This window comes from Crotalus tigris, unplaced genomic scaffold (genome assembly GCF_016545835.1).
Source record: "Crotalus tigris isolate CLP2741 ecotype Arizona unplaced genomic scaffold, ASM1654583v1 scf7180000024337.5909745, whole genome shotgun sequence".
Taxonomy (NCBI): Eukaryota; Metazoa; Chordata; class Lepidosauria; order Squamata; family Viperidae; genus Crotalus; species Crotalus tigris.
In genome coordinates this window covers 3,745,022-3,765,341 of record NW_024100507.1, presented here as the reverse complement: position 1 = coordinate 3,765,341, position 20,320 = coordinate 3,745,022, and the positions used below count along the sequence as shown (strand labels likewise).

The 20,320-nt window shown below is 41.4% G+C and overlaps 1 protein-coding gene across 2 annotated transcripts in view; it reads left to right on the top strand.

Moving 5' to 3' along the window:
• The window catches only part of CEP112 (centrosomal protein 112), a 312,867-nt gene extending 294,590 nt beyond the window's left edge, over nt 1-18,277 (top strand). Inside the window, exon 29 of one of the 2 annotated variants that reach the window (XR_005554525.1) lies at nt 18,168-18,277. The gene's annotated coding sequence lies outside the window, so the exon portion shown is untranslated. Of the gene's footprint in view, nt 1-15,876; nt 15,893-18,167 lie in introns of those variants that run through there. The other variant, XR_005554526.1, reaches the window with a different exon arrangement.
• Nucleotides 18,278-20,320: the final 2,043 nt, after the last annotated feature.

Here is a 20,320-nt window from a genome sequence, read left to right as displayed (position 1 = left end):
GGCACACATGCCATCACCCCAGTCCTAGGCCTTCAGCTGGGTTTTATAAAACCTTTTCACCTTAGGCCTCCACCATCATGTGCCAAAAAAAAAAAGGTCAATCAATCAATTTCAACTTCTTGTGGGAAAAAAAAGATCTCCCAAAGTTGGAATTAACTGATTGAACTTTTTAATCCCACCCAGTCTGCCGTTACCACGGCAGCCATGCCCACTCAATTGGCCACGCCCACCCAATGAGCCACGCCCACCCGGCACACGACGATACATAAGTGGGTTTTGGGTTGCAGTTTGGGCACTTGGTCTCTAAAAGGTTCACCATCACTGGTATAAACCAAGCCTGACTCATTGAATAAACCATGGTTTAGCTGACCTTTCCATGGCCCACAATGTATGCTCAGGCATATGGGGTTTTGAGTTGAACACATGAAGGTCCCATCTTTTTACCTTCCTGACAATCCGCATGTAGGCATCAAGCAAGCAGAACCCACCTCACAGGGTTGTCATTGTGGGGAAAATAGGAGGAAGACCTATTAGATATCTTAATCACTTTGAGTTGCTTATGAAAGTAATAATGGCAGAATTAAAATCTAATAAATATAAATACATACATATGCATTCCTTAATGCAAAGGAAAATGATAAGAATGGTTGAATGATAGATGTACAGTTTCTTCTTTCTTACGCATAAAAAAGGAATAGGAAATTCATGTCTAGCAGAAAAGGTGTACCAGAAATTACTGTTTGTCTGGCTAAGCTGGAAAGGTTTTTTTTTTTTAAAAGGCCCAGCAGAAGGTCTGGGCAAACCACATTTACAATCCTGCACAGAGTCAAGTTTGACTTGAAGGGGTCTATATTTAATCTACTCTCAAAGAATAGATTATTCAGGTGGAACCTAGAGAAAACAGAGACTCTCCACTGGCTTTTGAAATGGGAGCTATTTGATAGTGACCTTCATAGAGGTGTTAAAAGTGTACTAGGGGAGGGGGATGAAGAAGGGAAAGAAGACAGAAAAAATGAGGTCCTAATATCACAGGGAGTGCTAATCTCAGGCTCTTAAAGGAAAGGACTGATGTGGCTCCTGTTCCTTATTTACATCATCCTAGATCAGAGGTCTCCAACATTTTAGGCACCAGGGACCGGTTACACGGAGAGAGGTTTTTTTCCTGGACTGAAGGGGGCGTGGTTTTGTGTGCTGCCTGCATCCTGTGGATGGGGCTTTCCTTGTTTGTGCTGATCGGTTGCTAGTATGCCGCAGCCCAGTATTGGTCCACGGACCAGGGGTTGGGAATCCCTGTCCTAGATAATCCCTTTGGTCTTGAGCAAGATTCCTTGCCCCAAACCAAGAAATATAGACTGAACTTTGTCGTTGAGAAGCTGAATGCTAAAGTTATTCAGAGGGAAAAAAAACTGAAATTAGGAAAGACATGAAAGAGGAGGGAGGCGAGGTCCAAATTGGAGCTGAGAAGCAGTAGCTAGCATAACTAGCAACTCTTGGACTAACATCTGGGTAGATAGGAGGTTTAGCTCTGGTGGTTGGATCTATTAGCAAAGGAGGAGAAAGAGAGCCACAACTGCTGTTGCACAAGTAGGGAAAAAGACAATGGATGGGTCTGAGGAGGGGGGGGGGGAACAATAAGCCATTTGGATGTGGATCATCAACACATGGCCAAGATATGGGGAGCAGCCAGGCAAGAAGGAAAATACAATAAAGTTATGTTTACATTATTTAACAAGTAAAATTAAAATGTAACCCAGTAAAGAACAAATGGCACAATTATATGAAAAGCACATTTTAAGATCAGTCTAGTAACCTCTCAGGTATTAAACCTCTTGCTTCTCCTTGTTCTTCAACCCTGAGCTCTAAAAAAGGAGACAGTTGTCCAGTTATATCTTTGCAGAGCCCACCAGCTCAGATCTTCCTACAGATTGTACCAAATTGCCATTCAAGACCAATAGTCCTCCCTGGAGTACCAGAATAAGGGTGAATCAAAGCACATCCTTCTACCTCTGAGATGTTTTGGACTTCATCTCCCATAATCTCCAGATGTCCATGCTGAATGGAGCTTGCTTGCTTGATCTATTGATGCAATTGTTCTATTGTCTGAAACCTAGCAGACTCTGGGTTTGTGGGAATCAATGTCCAACATGTCTCCATGGCAATCGGGTTGAGGAAATGTTGAAACTTGAGTATGAAGCCCTCATCGTTTCACACCTAACAGGACTGAATGTTGATTTCATCTCAGAAGTGTACTACAGACTTGCCTTTATAGATACAAAGAGATGGTAATTTGGCTTCCTAATGAATCCCCTTGAGACATAGAATTGAAAATGGCATATGGATGATTAGATAGCCTCAGATTATAATGTAAGGACCTGATGTCCAGGGTTCCAGAGGTGGGTGGTTGGGGTGGAGGATTTACAAAACAAACCGTTATCCTAGCCTAGCTAATTTCAGCACTTTGTCATAGTGATCTTGCACCTGATCACTTGTTCAGAAGGCAGTGGCTTGTTTTGTGAGTATCTGATTAGGCTTTCCTGAAAAGAAAGCAGGACTGCCGAGGCTTTGTCAAACATTTGATCAGTCATTCTAGGAGAAAAATTGATCTTGTAGTGGCATACCAACTCCATCAAAACCAATGAACTTGGTGGTGGGGGAGGAGGGGAACCTCTGGCTTGCTCTGGTCTTTCCCCTGTTCTTGTGAACCAGCTTTGATTTCTCTTGTGGCAGCCCACCTTTGTGGCTGAGGGTTTGAAGAGAGGTCTTCCATGCCTTTTGCCCTCCACAAGCAAAAGACAAGTTTCCTAGGGAAGGTCCTTGAGAAGCAAGGCTTGATCGAGACTGCACGTTGGTGTATACTACCCTGAGTGTTCAACTTCAGTTCAGAGGTCCATGCAGAAGATTTGCTGAAAGCCTTTTTAATTGAATGTCCCTGCCATTTTAAAGAGCCTACTTGTAAGTAGAAAATGAAAAAGACACATTCTAACTTAGGTTTTATTTTCCCACTAACGAGAAAATACATTTACAAGGCTGTGTTGGGTTAGATTTAAGGAGTTTTAATAAGAACCCTAGGCCAGGGGTCCCCAACCCCCGGTCCATGGACCAGTTCTGGGCCACGATGCCAGCAACCAGTCCGCACAAACAAGCAAAGCCCCATCCACGGGATGCAGGTAGCACACAAAACCACGCCCTGCCCTCTCTGGTTTGCAAAAAAACTCTCTCCATGTAATCGGTCCCTGGTGCCCAAAAGGTTGGGGACCTCTGCCCTAGGCTATTATGGAAGAGCTATAGTCAACTTTGAAAATTTGCTAGCCACCCAGAATTTGGTTTTAAGGCTACATAAACATTTTAAATAAATAAATAAATCATCCCAAACCAACATCCTAAACCAACATGAATTTGAATTCAATCTGTGGGACTCGGCTTGTGTGATTAGTCACAGTTGTTTGGCACCATAGGCTAATGAATTAACAAGGTTAATAAGTAACAATGGCTGTGTTCCACAAAGACCTTAAATCAAAACCAAACAAGTCACATTAGAGTAGGATTCACACTTAGCTGGAATGACTGAACTAACCCAGTTGTGGCTTATTCAGCAAAGAATTGTTTTGTTTTGTTTTTTAAAAAAACTGATTTTGTAAGATGGATGAAACTAAACCCAAACCAGACAAATCATATTATGGCTTAAAATGTTGGGTGCATCCAGCCACTGTGGTCTGAAAACCATGATTTATGGCATGTTGTGCAAACCAGCCAATTACAATTTATTCAGTAAACTATGATTACACAAACTTTAGTTCTGTGTGAGGTGTAAACGAAGCGAATATCTAGCACCCTATTTTCTGAAATAAACATTAACTAGAACTTAGCACGCTTTCAATTCATAAAGGCATAAATTGGCTTCCTTTCCTTTCATCACTGTGGATATGAATTAACTTGACATGTGAATACTACCTATGAGTGATGTGTTTTTATATATTATTTCATTGATCATAGCTATAGCTTGCATTTTTTATCCAAATTGTCCAGTTGACATACATGAATTACTTTCGACCTGTTTTTCTAAAGCAGTATGTAGGGGCCATTCTCAGAAACCTTGATTCAGGTAAGGATTGGGCCTGATCCTTCTACAGAAGGTAGCTGGTTAGCAACTGAACCCCCATTTCAAAACTGGGATTGGGATTGGATCAGCATCCATCACTATCTCTGAGGGCAGCAGGCTAGGTTAGGAGTGGAAGGCAGACCATGTGGCACACAACTCTGTAATTCAACAACTGGTTGCCACTCCTTATTGCCCGCATTTCAGCATATCAGAGGCAGATGTTTCATTCTGCCTGAAGGTAGGTCTGGCCTAAGGTCTTGAAAGATTACAAATAGTCCAAAGTAACATAGAGGGACTTACATTAGAGAGACTAGATCTAAGCCTCAAACATCTTGAGGCCCACTTGATGTCAGTAGAAATCCAGAATTATTATTATTATTATTATTATTATTATTATTATTATTATTATTATTATTGCCATCATCTAGTGATTTTGCAGAATGTTGCAGCTCAAATCTGGTAGCCCTGCCTGAATAGTCTTCTCTATCTTCTCCTTCAATATTTCATCAACATCATCATCATCTGATACCGGCTATAAACTGCTGAAGAGTAAAAATGAAGGGGTAATCTTTCTAGATTAATTTACCTTACCCTTGGGGTGCAAAAAAACCCATTTCTCTGTAGACCTGAAAGAGTTGTAATCTGTTGTTGCATCAGCCTCTTTCTCCTATATCAGAGAGGTGAATTTACCTCGCTTTCTCCTCTTAACAGGGTTATGGACTATGTCAGACATCAAAGCTCTGATTAAGGCAATTCTTTAATTGTATCTTTGTGCTTCATTACTTTTTTCATCTCCCTTTGATGAAGAACTCACTCCTTTGTTGTCTTTCACCCAAATTATCACCCCTCAGTTTTGGCTTTTAGTGCTGATTTGCACATTGTTTTTTTTTTTAATGAGATCATGTGTTGGAGAACAATTCCTTCCTTCCTTCCTTCCTTCCCTTCCTTCCTTCCTTCCTTCCTTCCTTCCTTCCTTCCTCCCTCCCTCCCTCCCTCCCTCTCTCCCTTCCTCAAAGAAGCCAGCCAGCTGGTGGTTAAAGGGAAGTTCACACCTATTTTCTGTTGCTGTGCCTCTCCTATTCTTATGAAACCTCCATTGATTATTGCCCTTAAATTCCTCAGTCTGGTCATAGATAAAAGGATAACCACTTCAAAGGGAAGTGTTAAGAGTTTAACCCCCAGCTAAAAAGAGTGGACAACAAGGTAATTGAAGGTAATAACTGATCAGAGGCCAGCTTTCAAAGGCACATGTGAATCCAACATTCAGATGGCTCTAATTTTATTAACATTTGTAGTGGCTTTTTGATGCTTTTCAAACATGAAAGACTTCAAAGCCCCAGGAAGGTAAAACTCTGCAACAGACAGCCCGACACCCGGATGTGTGTATGTTTCTGTTTGGTAACTGCTCAAATCCCATTGCTGGTGACCTTTTATAGTAACATAATCCCAGAAGATATTTTAAGAGATACTTCTGGGACTTCTTCCCTGGGCTGCAAAGTTTTTCTGGGCTGATTTGGGCCCATCAGATTCATAGGCTGTTTTCTCACAGTCAGCTGAACCCCAAACTGCAACCTCATTATATCCAATATGTCACACAAGCCCATCCTGTGGCCTTGTTCAGTATGTTATCTATATTCAGAAAATTGGTTAATTCCATAAGGCAAGGTTAAATTAAGCGGGAATAAGTACAGCCATAGAAAACTACAAATAGGCCTGGCTTGTTTTAGATCCAAATGGGACATTGAAAAAAAAAGAAAGAAAAAATCCGGAAGAAGTATGTGGCAAACCACTTTCATTCTGCTGCAAGGAAACTATATGAGTCTTTGAAGTTGAAGTTGAAGTTGATTTGAAGGTGTCCTTATCTTGACCTTAGTTGCATATTTATGCATGGACAATCTTTTCTCCAAAAAGAAGGATGAAACATTAAACTAATTCTGTCTGGAATCCTATCAGGTGGCATGCCGTAATCCTTAGATCCTCACTGGACACTGGGTCCTCAGGCTCTTTCACTTCTATAGATGGTGTTCAGTTCCACTTCACTGGTTGATAGGATAGGGCTCCTTGTCACTCTGTCACTCTATAAGGGCAAAGGGTGGGGTGGCCCCAGGGCCTTGAGCCTCAACAGACACAAAGATGGCTTCCCTTCTTGCCCTAAACCATGTTTTATACCAGTGATGGCGAACCTTTTAGAGACTGAGTGCTCAAATTGCAACCCAAAACCCACTTATGCATCCTCGAGTGCTGGGTGGGTGTAGCCCATTGGGTGGGCGTGGCTGCGGTGGTAACGGCAGACTGGGTGGGGACTAAAAAGTTCAATCAATCAATTCCAACTTTGCAAGATCTTTTTTTTCCCACAAGAAGTTGAAATTGACTGATTGAACCTTTTTTTTTTTTTTTGCACACGGCGGCAGAGGCCTAAAGTGAAAAGGTTTTATAAAACCCAGCTGAAGGCCTAGGACTGGGGCGACAGCGCGCATGTCCACAGAGAGGGCTCTGAGTGCCACCTCTGGCACCCGTGCCATAGGTTCGCCACCACTGTTTCATACAATGGTGGCTTATTGAAAAAGTACAGTTCGATTTGTACAAGGAGCTAAACCATAAACAATGCCTTAGAAACCATCGCTGCAGGGTAATGTGCCAAGTCCAAAGCAAAGAGAAAATCTTATGGCTCTAGGTGTGCATGTGAAAGGTGAAGGCCACCAATCTGTGGGCTCCAGTTATTTTTGTTCTTTGTGTCAAAGCTTTCCACTTGTGTACAAGGTTCCATATTCATGCTAGGTCACATTCATGGCACCCTTAACTACACAGCCAATATGGGGCTGAGTTCAAGAAGTGGATTTGCTGTTGATGTGATCAACATTTGATGACATGTTCATCAAATAAAGGAAAAAATCTGGACAGGAGTATCCAGAGATTACTAAACTAGGATATCAATCCACCTATGGTTTATAGCTGGCTTCTACACCACTGCTTTACTGTTATATCCAAATCCACACTGAGAAATCACAGATAGGGTCTCTGTGCTACCTTGAAGTGACTGCTGTACCCAAATATTTGTAGCTGGCAGATGAAACAACCTGCAGACAGCTAACTTTTAAGCAGAGCTACAGAGTGAATATCTAGATCTGGAAGCCTCAAGTATTTGCCAGCCTCCCTGCTCCACTGATGTTTTTGAACATTTCTTTTAATGAAAAAAAACATGGGAAATTGACTTGCTCCAAAGCAGTGTCAGCTTTCCACATTTTCCCAAATGTCTGTGAGCCTCGCATAGGCCACAAATGCATCTGTCTTCAAAGATTAAAAAAGGAAGGACATTCCAATGTTTGGAAGTGTCTCCACCTGCCCCCAAAGGAACAGAGATGAGCCTTCAGCAAAAGTCCTCTAGTGGAGAGAGAGCTAGAAAGATCTTTGTGCCTCCTTGCTTTACACTACAAAGGGCATTCTAATAAATCAGCATTTGATAACTTTTGGTGTGTAGCTTTACCTCAGCAGCCAAGTCAGGGTTGTGTGCAAGAAGTGGGGAGGTCTAAAAAGGCAAGATGGGGAGTACAACTATGTGATCAAAGCTCCATCCTTCCATCACAAAATTGTGGTCATCACCTTGATATTTTAGACCAGGGATGTTCAACTTTGGCAACTTTAATACCTGTGGACTTCAACTCCCAAAATTCTTTTGGGGGTTGACTTTTGGGAGTTGAAGTCCGCAAGTCTTAAAGCTGCCAAGGTTGGACACCCCTTTTTAAAGCTTTGTTGCAGATCCTCCTCGGTCATGTAATAAGAGCACCCGTATAATCCCAATCTCCACATTCCTAATTGGAAACCAACAGAAAAGGTGGGACAGGGAGTCCTGCTCTTGAGTGCTGAAAGCTGACAAGTCTTCTTTCACTTTTGGCCATCTTCCGTGGACTTCCTGGGATTTCAGCAGCATCAGAAGCCCTTCACTGCTGCAAAGCTGGATTTTATGCTTGAAAACTCCAACCCTGGTTTGGTTTCTTTGAAACTAAGTCCCAGTCTGTGTTTACATCTTGGCCTTACATCCTGCATTCTTAGCCACAGGCTTTGAAGCAGAGGTGTTCAAAGCAAAACAACAGGTCTTCCTAACGATGAATCCTGTTCTGATTTGCTTATCTTATCGCTTGGTATTTATGAGAACAAACGCAGAGCGTTTCACAACTTTATCAGAAATGTACATGTGCTCAAACATGACATTTCTTGGCATGATGAGTCAACATCTCCATCTCGGCAATTTCTGGTCCATATGAACTGGCCTTGTCAGCAGTTTGCAAGCCACCAGCTGAGAGGTTCTCTTCTGCCATCGAGGTCTTGTGATCTCCCCCAATCAAAATGATCAAAATGCTCAGGCATAGCCTGATGTGTAAATCCCACCGCCAGGATGTCTACAGTATGTGTCTGTGTGAGGCATGGGTATTTGTTTTTTGCTTGACTAGCTTCCCTTCTGCCTGCTATTAATTAAAGCCCCATTTGGATGGCAAATCTCTCTATTGTTATGCAAATGTCTCGCATGTCCCTCTCTCTTAAAGCTCACATAAATAGCCGTAGTTCTAGTTGTGGGAAGCTGTGGAAAAGTGGAATGGACTGACCTTTGCAGAAACAAGAGAAGCTTCTGCATTATTAGCCTGCAAACGTTATGGATGAGGAGGGAGGAAATATTTGGAGAGCACACAGGCCATTCCATTTCCTGGAAGAGGTCTGAAAATCTACCTGTATCCCTCCCGCTTTATTTTCTCCAGCCACTGTTTCGTATTCCTGACCTGAATTCTCTGGGTTTTCTAGGAAGAGCACTAGCTGGCCATCCTAAGTTTCCTTAGCAAATATCCAGGGCAGAAATGAAATTGCCCAATCTTGCCCTGCAGTTTTATATTGTCCAAATATTTCATTTTGGGACTCCTCCAGCCTTCAGCCCATAATGCTGCTGTGTTCTTTATTGCCTGGAATGTGCCTGTGGTCTGTCGAACTCCCATGTCATCTGCGTGCTTGGGTAATGAACAGACAATGGGACTTTATAAATCAGTGGAATTTCTGCTAATGTCTTAAACTGTGTTTAGAGTTATGAGCAATTACATTCACATTTTGGGGTGCTTTTAATGAAGCTATTGTCAGCTACACAAAAGAGCTGGTTGGCAGTAAAATGACCTCAAGTCACAGCCTAGAGTTTGGACCAAAAGTATCCCTCCCTCCCTCCCTCCCTCCCTCCCTCCCTCCTTCCTTCCTTCCTTCCTTCCTTCCTTCCTTCCTTCCTTCCTTCCTTCCTTCCTTCCTTCCTTCCTTCCTTCCTTCTTTCCTTCCTTCTTCTTCTTCTCTCTCTCTCCTTCCTTTCTTCCTTCCTTCCTTCCTTCCTTCTATCTCTTGAACTGCAATGTTAAAACAGGCCTCCTGTGTAAGCATGTGAGAATTTAGGTGTTCTAAATTCTTCTCTGCTTGTCCCGTATGTGACATGTAACATCCATATTGCACCATAGCTGGCCCATCCAATCTATAACAAGAGCTACGGTCTGTATGACATTGGCATAAGGATGGGGCCCTTGGTCTTCATTATTGTTGAATACCAAGACATTTCTTATGCCATGGGCAGAATAAGGTGTCATGCTGGATTCAGAGTGTTTTCTTTTTTATTATGTAAGGGAAATGCGTGACTAGCTCTCCTTCATATGAGGGTTAATGGCACCCCCATGTATACACTCATTTTCCCCAGCCACAAATCTCTTTTTTACTTAGCTTATCAAACTGAGAGATATAGATAGATAATGGGCTGACATTTCCATGAATGAATATGGGGAAGGTATTTGGGCTAATGTTGGTTCTCCTGTAAAAGTGGAAAGATTCACAGTTCCTTTTTTTTGGAGTCCCTTTTAAAAACACTACTGGTCTCTTCGAATACCGGTGTCAGTCCCTGCTATCTGTGCAATCATAAATATAGAGTGAAGAAAATATGATAAAATATAGTAGATTATCTAGTGGTTTGGTATCTCGTGTAAACCCAGCACAAGAATTTACAGCAGTGAATAACTTGTAGAGCAACTTTTTCAAGTTTGTTTGGTGACCCAGTTGGGGTGTACGAAGGTCAGTATTGGATTTACATCATCCAGAGAAGCTGCATTCAAACTTCCACCTGGCTGTGAAGATCATGGTGAACTTGATAATCCTATCATTTGCTTTCAGTGTAACAAACATAGTGCTTTGTTATTTTATGTTAAAGGATTTATATCTTGCTCTTCAGGCAAAAATATTCTAGAGCAGCTGACAAATCTGAAAGATCTGAAATAAGTTCAGAAAACAAAATGCTAGCAGCAAGATCATAAACCAGGTTAAAACCAAGCTTAACATCAACTAACTTTAACCCTAACTAGGATGCTAAGGACTTCGGTGGTACTGAAAAATAAGACTTCCAACATAAAATAATTGTACAGTTAGTATCAAAAAAAAAAAGTTGTGTCCTGGTTCACTTACGCTAAAGACCAAAGATGAAGAAAAAGTCATTTGAGAAGAAACTTAGGAACTAGACAGAGGATAAAGAGATTCTTAAAATACCACAGTCCCCAAATAGTTTAAGTCTTTACAGTCAAAATCAGCAATTTGAACTACAACCAGGAATGGACCAGAACAAAGTTCAGTTATTGTACACCATGTGTCAGTACACATACACACATCCATCCATCCATCCATCCATTTATCCATCCATGCACCCTAATTGCAAGTTCTGTTATTATAATAGTAATTTCTATACTGTCACCAAAAGCAACCCAACTTATTCAGGATGTTATCAGTGCATGAAAGTATTATTGCAAGGATAAAATAAAATTTCTAATTGTAATGTAAATGGCTTAGGTTTATGTGCAGATGATGGATGGATGGATGGATGGATGGATGGATGGATGGATGGATGGGATGGGATGGGGTGGGATGAGATGGGATTGGATTGGATTGATTTGTACAGTCACCCCTCTCAATACAAGTAACTCTGGGCAGTGAACAGTCATAAAATAAAACAAATTACTGTCACATAACAAAAATTAAAATAATCACAGCAGCCGAGGGGAATATTACACAACTTTAAACCTCAGAAGTGGAAAATAATCGCCTTTCTGAGCTCAAAGTGACAGCTGAGTGAGGAACACAAACCAGGCCACTATAGATCTGTAGATATTTATGAATTTCCACAAATACCATCTTCCCAGATAGACCCAATGATTGCTGTTTACTTGAACCTTCACATCTTGTAGCAGCACCTATTACAGTGCACTTATTCATATCCTGTAACAGCACCTATTCGCCAGGTATTATGGCTGCTCTAGTACTTAAAACAGTTTTTTCTTCTAGCATTACCAAGAGCCCCTTTGATATTGCTCTGACTTACTCTTTAACTTCTTATATGATCTACAGAAATCAACAGAAGGTAGAAACTAAAAAAAGTTTCCACTAAAATCTAGTAAAAACTAGAATGGAGATCAATTTCATCTATAAGTAGTTGCATTGAATCAAAGATATTATTCCACTGACATTTTGGACATAGGCACCAAGTAAAATCGCCATATAATGTATTATATAAAAATAACCATATTGTTTTGATGGGTCTTGCTGGGCCTTCTTTAATCGTAACTGTGTTGGTGCTCAGGTTCTGCATAATTGTAAATGGACATTTCTCTTTGTAAAACATTTTAGTGTGAAATGAGAAGCAGTACATTATTTTCCCCCCTTCCATGTAAGCCACAATCTGCTCCCCTCTCCTCTCCCCTCAGGTTTTCTAAGAGAAGCAATCCAGAACGTAAAGAGTTAACGCCTGCAAAGCCCTGTTTCTTTATTTCCTGTTAATCACATTATTGCTGCATTTAAAAAAGCAACAATAAAAACAACCTCCAAAAATGAAACATGTTTCTTTCATTTATTTAATTTTAAGTTCTGAGTACACTAGCTGGAAACTATGCTTAATAGTTAAACTCAAAACATTTGTATTCTCTCTCTCTCTCTCATTTCCACCACCACAGTTAGCTCATTTCATTCTTAGTTCAGGTTTTAAGACGCATTATATTTTCATGTACACAAATGTGGAAAAGCTGGGTTGCAAAGACAAAAAGGATCAACTTGTGTCTTAGAAACATCTCAACCATTCTGTTATACCCATTTGATCCCCCTAGTCATCCTCCTGTCAATGTACAAACAAAGATTAATTCCGGGATATCACCATAATGTTTTTTGATATCAAATCTTAAATCTGCCTTGAAGCTGAATACCAAAGCTTTTCCAGAAAAACAGGTCTCAATTCGCTCCAGCCAAGATGTTTGCCTTTAACGGGCTTCAAAATCTTTCTTATTGTATCCACAGGCTCTTGGCTACCACAGGACAAGTTTTTTACTCCCTTTGACAGTGATATTCCTTTTACTTGGCAGGGTGTTGTTTTCCCCCTTCACTTCATCATGGCCATTAAAATAAAAACAGGCTTAGAAAGGGAGATGAGAAACTAGTGGGTGTTACAGTGCTGGACAATACCACAAGCAGTCACAAAAACCATCAGCCCACAATCCAACTGGGTGACTTGAAAAGTTGAGGAAGTATCTTCTCCCACATCCCTCCTGCTGTCCTTGAATTGTAATTTTTAGCATCCATCATACTTGGCCAGTCTGATTGGTGGGAGGGGGCTGAGCTGTAATTCATCAGCATCTGGGACTTCACAGATTTCCTGTCTTGGTCATGGGGGGGTTTATCATCAGGTGCTCTCTCAATTCAAAGACAAGGGAGGATCTTTTCCACCATGGCACTGGACCAGCCTCTCTTTCAAGGGAAGCTCCCCTGATTCCTATTGGGGTCCCCAGCAAAGACCACTTTCATTTTCTGCTGCAGTTTTTGGAAATGCTTTTCATCTTTTTATTTTATTGTTATGGCTTATTATTGTCAAACACTTTGAATTTAACAGGCTCAAACAAAGAAATGATTGCCCTTCAGTGGAAAAGCCAAGAGCCTATAATATCACAGCTGTTGCCTGATGTATGTGGCTTGTCTTACATTGTTGTTGTTATTGTTGTTTTGTTATGGTTGTTGCACAGTCAATTATATGTTTAGACCGGATTTGGCATTTTTATCCACCTGTCAAGTCCTCCCCAAGGATCTGGGATAGGTAGAGGTTGTTGTTTGTTGGTGTCAAATGTATTGTTGCAGGATGTAAGCTGTTCCAAGTAAAGCTGCCTTTTGCAATTGATTGGTGGTGATGTTGTCAATGCCGATGGTGCTCAAGTGGGGTCCAGATGTTTTGGGATTGATCCAAGGAACCTCTTACTATTGATACTATCTTTGCATCCTTTTGCCAGAATTGTTTTACTTTTATTTGTAGGTCTTTGCATTTGTAATTTTTTTCCAGTTCTTTCCCTTGTCTTCTGCTGTCTCCCGGTAATGGAAAGTCCACTAACAGACTTTTTTGTCTTTCTTATCAACAATTGTGAAATCTGGGATGTTGTGTGACAGATGCTTGTCTGTTTGAATTCTAAAGTCCCAGAACACTTTCATTTCCTCACTTTGGCTCCACCAGTTCTGCTTGCTGGCAAATGTTGTTTCTTGCACATATTCCAATGCACCATTATTGTGGCTGCTTGCACGGTTGGTCAGATGTTCAGACTGGATTTGGTATTTTCATCCACTTAGTGAGTCCTTCCCAAGGATCTGGGATAGGCAGATGTGGACATTTCATGGGGTTAAAGGTATTGTCACAAGATGTAAGCTTTTGCAGTTGACTAATGTTATTATTATTCCAAATATATTAATCATAGGTCACAACTAAGGTTGGTCAGTTTTCTTCTTCATGTTTCTTCAGCCCTCCCCACAAGTTTGGGAATTGTAAAGATTGCATCTGATTAGAGATGAGTTGCCCAACTATGCTCTTCTTTGTTGTTGGGCTGACTTAAGTCTTTAATTGTCAATGGTACCACTGTTGACTTTCTGCAATCTGTATTTGCAAATCTCAGTGTTTTGTGATTTTTTTTCCCCTCCCAATTTCTTGCCTTTAACATTATTCTCTCTTAGAATATCTCAGTATTTTAGAAAATGTCCCATATAATTCAAGAAGTATTTTGTAGAACTAGATTTAATGTTTATGAAACCTTGCAGAATGTTATAGTTCGGGTCCCAAGTTGCTGAAGAACTACTTTTTCTCCTGCACTCCAGAGGGAGGTTTAAAAAGAAGATGGGCAGAATAGACCATCTGTCTTCCATCAGAGAGACACCTATTCTCTCTTTAATACTCCCTCCCCCTTCCTAACTTTTGGACAGTACCTTCTTTCTCCCCAAGAAACAAGTTTTAGAGAAAGGACCAAGTTCCAAGCTGATCTTTTGCTGGGATTGAAAAGTCTTTTTCACATTTGAGGGAGATGCGTTCTCATGGCTTCCTTTTGGTTTTCCCTCCAAATATGGATCCTGCATTGCTTTTTGGGGCTCAGGCAAGATTAGTTGGGTGCTGCCATCTGCTGTGGACTTTGCAGCAAGGTGGCCTTGAAATTAAGCCAAGGGCCACATGCAAAGGTATGCAAAGATAGCTAGGCTCTACCTTGGCCATACCTCAGGGCTTTTTTTGTCATAGAACGCCCAGAACGGAGTTCCGGCACCTTTTTTGGATGGAACCTTGTAGGGTAGGCAAGGCGGGTTTTATGACATATGTGAGTTCCAGCACCTTTTTTTTTTTTTTTTTTTACAAAAAAACCCTGCCTGTAGTATGCCAAGAACATTGGGGGCAACCTGGTTATCACCATACATTTACATTGATGGTAGTGAATAAAGTTGTTAAGGCATCTCACACAAATAGAGTGAGCGTAAATGTGCCTGCCTCCCACCTGGTTTGTAGAAAATGGGTCAACCGTTCCATCAAGCCACGATGGCTGGCTAATTTGTGGCTTCCTCTTGTTTGTGAGATTGGATTTTTCCTTTTTTATCATTAGTATGAATACTTTTATTTAAAATTCCTGGTTCCACAGGAACACTTTGTAGTTATTGTTTTTTAAACTGATTGCAGGGTTTCAATCCCAACTATCACCTCTATCAACCCTGTAAAAAATAAAATAAAGAAGGGTGGAAGGTTTTACCCTCTTGCTAGCCTTCCTCAGCAGGCAAGATTCTTTTGAAACAAGATAACACAGACCAATCATTATTTTTAGCTCCTTGTTTAAAAAAACTCAGGCCTTATTCCTCCCTGCCCAACTGTCCGTCCTCCAATTTAGTGAGGACGGGCAAGGCATTTTGGCCTCCTTTATCAAGAAATAGGAAGCATTCAACAGGGCTATGGAGCCCTTAATATAATCTCTGAGGAAAACCAGCCAAGAAACATAACAGGAAGGGATATGGAAATTTGTGGGGCAAAAGAGCATGGTGAAAGGCTGGGCGATGGAGACATTTCAAAAGATAAAAGAGAATAAAACACAACTCTTTATCAGGTTCAACTCAGTAACATAAGTGTGTTGGCTTACAAGGCCAACCAATATTTTCTCTCTCTCTCCTCTTCTAACTGTGCTCTGTTTCACAATCTTTTCTTCCCTCTGTTATAAGTGGTGGGGGAGGGGATGAATATGGATATTTTTAAAAGTGTTTTCTTAAATACAGGCAGATTTTAAAATGTTGGTGGTGGTTTATCAATGATTTCTCTTAGAGGTGAAAGGAGACATTGGTGACAAGACAAAGATGCTAGCCCAAAGTTTATGAAAGCTGGATATAAACATAGGGCGAACCCTTATGCTCATTTCCGAGGGTGTAACCCCATGGAATTTACATGTATTTGTTTCTAGATAAACAATGGCTCAATGGTTAAAGACGCTGAGCTTGTCAGCTGGAGAGCTAACAGCCCAGGTTCAAGACCTGAGCTCCGCACAACAGGGTGAGTTCTGGTTACTTGCCCCAGCTCCTGCACACCTAGTAGTTCAAAAGCATGCAAATGCAAGTAGATTAATAGGGGGAAGGTAACAGCATTTCATGCACCTTGGCATATAGTCATGCCAGCCTCATGATTGTGGACATGCTTTTCTGGCAATGCTGATTCCCTCAGCCAAGAAATGGAGTTGAGCACCATGCCCTAGAGCTCTCTCTGTGGGCACGCACGCCATTGCCCCAGTCCTAGGCCTTCAGCTGGGTTTTATAAAACTTTTTCACTTTAGGCCTCTGCCACCATATGCAAAAAAAAAAAAAAAAGGTTCAATCAATCAATCAATTTCAAGTTCTCGAGGGGAAAAAAAAAAGATCTTGCAAAGTTGGAATTGATTGATTGAACTTTTTAGTCCCACCCAGTCTGCTGTTACTACCACAGCCATGCCCACCCAATGGCCACACCCACTCAACAGGCCATGCCCACCCAGCACCCGACAATACATAAGTGGGTTTTGGGTTACAGTTTGGGCACTCGGTCTCTAAAAGGTTAGCCATCACTGCCCTAGCAATGGACAGGGAAACCTTTACCTTAAAATATATGTAAGAAAGCATAAATCCTATTGAAATCATGACAGAATTAACTAACATGTTCCACTAGATCAAAGACTCATATGGACCTGGCCCAAGGCTTGCCTGGTCCTAGATTCTGTGCTATATAGTGGCCAATTAGGAGCATTCAAAAAGCTTATAAACAGTAACAGGAAAGAACAATCTCCTATTGCTCCTTAGCAGCTAATGTTTATGACATGTCATCTTGCATTCTGGAATTGGTGTGTATTCATCATGATGCTCAGCCATGAGTAGCTTGGTCCTCCATGAACTATTTTCAGACTTCTAAACTGATAGCTGTTATTACCTATGAGAGCAGCAGTTTTCATCCTTTGCTTACTGTATTCATTCAGCTAATGGCTCATTTTTCCTCCAAGAGGTGAAGAATAGCCTAAAATTATTCCATGTCCCCTGGTCAGTAGCCCGATCTTTGACCAGTAGCAAAAAAAAAAAAAAAAAAAAAATCTTAAAAAAAACCCCTTTTCTCCATAGCTGGTGCTGTGCAATGACTGCTTTTCCATTCCTAAGTGACAACAAGAGGGATAAAGAAATATATCTGCAGTGGGTAGCTTGGACCTTGGGAATGTGAAGGTAAACTACCCAACTGGCAGAAACCCTCAGCAAAGCAAGTGACAATAGAGGATTTGGGCATCCAGATGCCAGACAAAGTCTTTCATTCTTATGCAGAAATTTTAGCAGATCTCGTTTGCATGCCTAAAATTCCTTCCACTGTGAAGCTATTTAAAATGCAGGAGCCTTGTCCTCTTTTGCATCTGGCTGCTCTCCAGAAGATAAAGCAAAGAGTGGCCTAGTCCAATCTGCCCCCTTTCCCTTCCCTGGAATGCCTACCTTTCCAGCCGCAGCTGCAGATGAGCTAGCCAGACACACCTGCCTCCAGGAAATTTCCAGCAGATCATAGAGCCATGCTCTTCCAGGTCCAGCATCAGTTCTCTCAAGGCAGACCTTCCACCTAGCCAGGAAATGTTGAAACACACACCTCTCGTGCATTTGATCAACCTGGCACGATGCCTGCAGGTTCCTTGTGCCAACAAAGACAAAACCAGTCAACATTTTCCTGGCTAAGTGGAAGCTCCATCTTGAGAGGACTGATGATGGGCTTTTGTGCATGAAATGGCTGCAGCGATAAGGGATCTCAGTTCCATCCTGACCTAAGAAGGATAAGGAAGCACAAAGAGGGAATTGGTATCTTCGGGATCCCTTTTGATACTAGATCAGCGCCCCCACCCCTCCCAACCTTTTGGGCCCCAGGTACCAGTTCATGGAGAGAGATTTTTCCATGGACTGGAGGGGGTGTGTGGTTTTGTGTGCTGCCTGCTTCCTGTGGATGGTGCTTCGCTTGTTTGCGCGGCCTGGTTTTGGCATGCCACGGTCTGATGTCGGTCAACGGACCAGGGGTTAAGGACCCTTGTACTAGATATTTGTGCATTTTTCAAAAAAAACAAAACTGGATGTTTTCATAACAGTAATTCATATTTTTGTATATTGTGACCTTGTAAATAAATGCTTTTTCTGATCTGTTGACAGACATGACAGTCTCTAGATTTAATTGACAGTTTACTTTCTTTACTTTCTTTCCGAATTCCAGCAATTGGTTCAATCCAACCTCTCAACGTAGTCCTTAGATCGCATGACTCATCCCCATCCTCATCCAGTTCTACGGTGAAATTTGGAAAGTGCAGCATTGTTGATTCCACATTATCACGGGTATATGCTCCTGAAAATAAAGATTTGTTGGAAAAAACATTGCAATTGAAAAACAAATTTTTGGGATGCTGGAAAAAGCAATTTCATATACACGTAGGCCTAAGGCCAGTTCCTCAAAGTGAACAATGTCAACCTCAAGGATTGATGGGTCTATCCATTATTATTATTATTCATAGTACTATTAGTTAAAGTATTATTTATTAAATTATTAAATTATTTTCATTCAATAAATATTTGGCAATCAATGAACAATCTGAACGAAGGGGCAATGAGCTGAAGAGATTGGAGATCCCTGGCCAGGGTATTTTTTTTCCCCTCGTAATTTGTCACAGATGCCAAGAAAATGAAAGAGTGTGTCATCCTTCCCCTGCCATTTGTCCTCCATTCCAGTCATCTGTATCCTTCTTTGCCTGTTGTGATATCTGGTAGCCTCATGTGGGCTTTTTCCAAGGCAATATTGTAATGCTCTAAAAAGGATCGTATTTCCAGAAAGTTTCTTCTTTCTCTTTCTTAGCTTTAGTAATTACTGTACTGTAGGGTTATCAGCCGGGGATGATGGTTTCCTTTTCTGCCTCCTTGTCTCTCCTTCCTTTCCCTCCTCCTCTTCCTCTTCCTCTTCCTTCTTTGAAAGCAAAGGAACTTCTAAGCTTTGAAGCTTGTGTGATCAGATAGGATCGCCGAATGACCAGCAGACTGTCTGGGCCTTGCTTGGTATCAATATTGGTAGCCAGATCTGCTGAAATTAGCAGCTGAAGCTTTTTAAGGAATGCAGAATAAACATAATCAAATATTAACAATGAGGTGAGACAGTTAGTAAGTGAATTTTGCCCCATTTTACGACCTTTCCATAGTTGTTAAGTGGATCACTGTAGTTGTAGAGGTAGTAGCATAGTTGTTAACTGAATCTGGCTTCCTCATTGACTTTGCTTGTCAGAAGGTCACAAAAGGGGATCACATGATCCCAGGACACTGCAACTGTCATTTGACAAGCATCCAAATTCTGATCACATGACCATGGGGATACCAAACAGTCACAAGCGTGGACAAATGGTTATAAGTCCCTTTTTTCAGTGATGTTGTAACTTCAAACGGTCACTAAATGAACAGTTGTAAGTGGAGGACTACCTGCATTGAAAAGCACGCTGTTTAAGGTTTAAGGGCGGCATATAAGTGTTTCTCTGAATACCTCTCTGCAGCTCAAGTTGCAAGGGAATGCACACAAACTGACATCTATAAATTGCTGCAGCCCTCTTAAAGGATCTGGTTAATCTGGTAATAATTCCCATAAATTCAGCAGCACTAGTTATCTGGACAGAAAATTCACAGTCCTCTCCAAGGAAAGGAAGGGAGCTGTTGTCAAAGGGTGGTGGTGGGGGGGAACTGTAGCTGGAGGAGAGGGATGGAGAGGGGGAAGATGAGTGGTGACCCAAGATATTATACTCTGTGCAGACGGGGGTTGAGTCCTAGCCCTCTTTCCCCAACATCTGGGAGGAAGGTGCCAAGTTGGGGAAGCTGGCTAGGACCACACCTGTGCAAAGGAACATTCTTTTCATCTTCTTTCTTTTAACTTCCTTTTTGAGATCAGAAGCTGCTGACCTGCCTGGGAGCGGTAATTCGTTTTGCTTTTTTTGGCTGGGGAAAAAGACTTGTCATGTATTTTTTGACTTATTATACAATCCACTTATACAGATGAACAGTGCTGAGAGCAGCTTAATGCACCTATGAAGTAATTTACAATTAAAAAAAGAGTAACTTCAAAGGTATTAACCAACATGTGGGCTCCAAGCTACTCATATGCTCTATATACAGGCCCTTTCTTTTCATTTTGATCAAACCTGTTCCATCACTTCGGCTGAAGTAGTTGTGAGCCTTTGATCTTGTTATCATCCTGACCACTGGTGAGAATGCTACACCATCGCCTTGCATGTGTCTATGATGTCAGTGGCAATGCCTGAATAGCAGGTTTGGGGATTTGAGGTGAAATCTTGACTTCTGCTGGAGCCAAAGAAGTTTCTACTGCCAGGGGGGACTTTC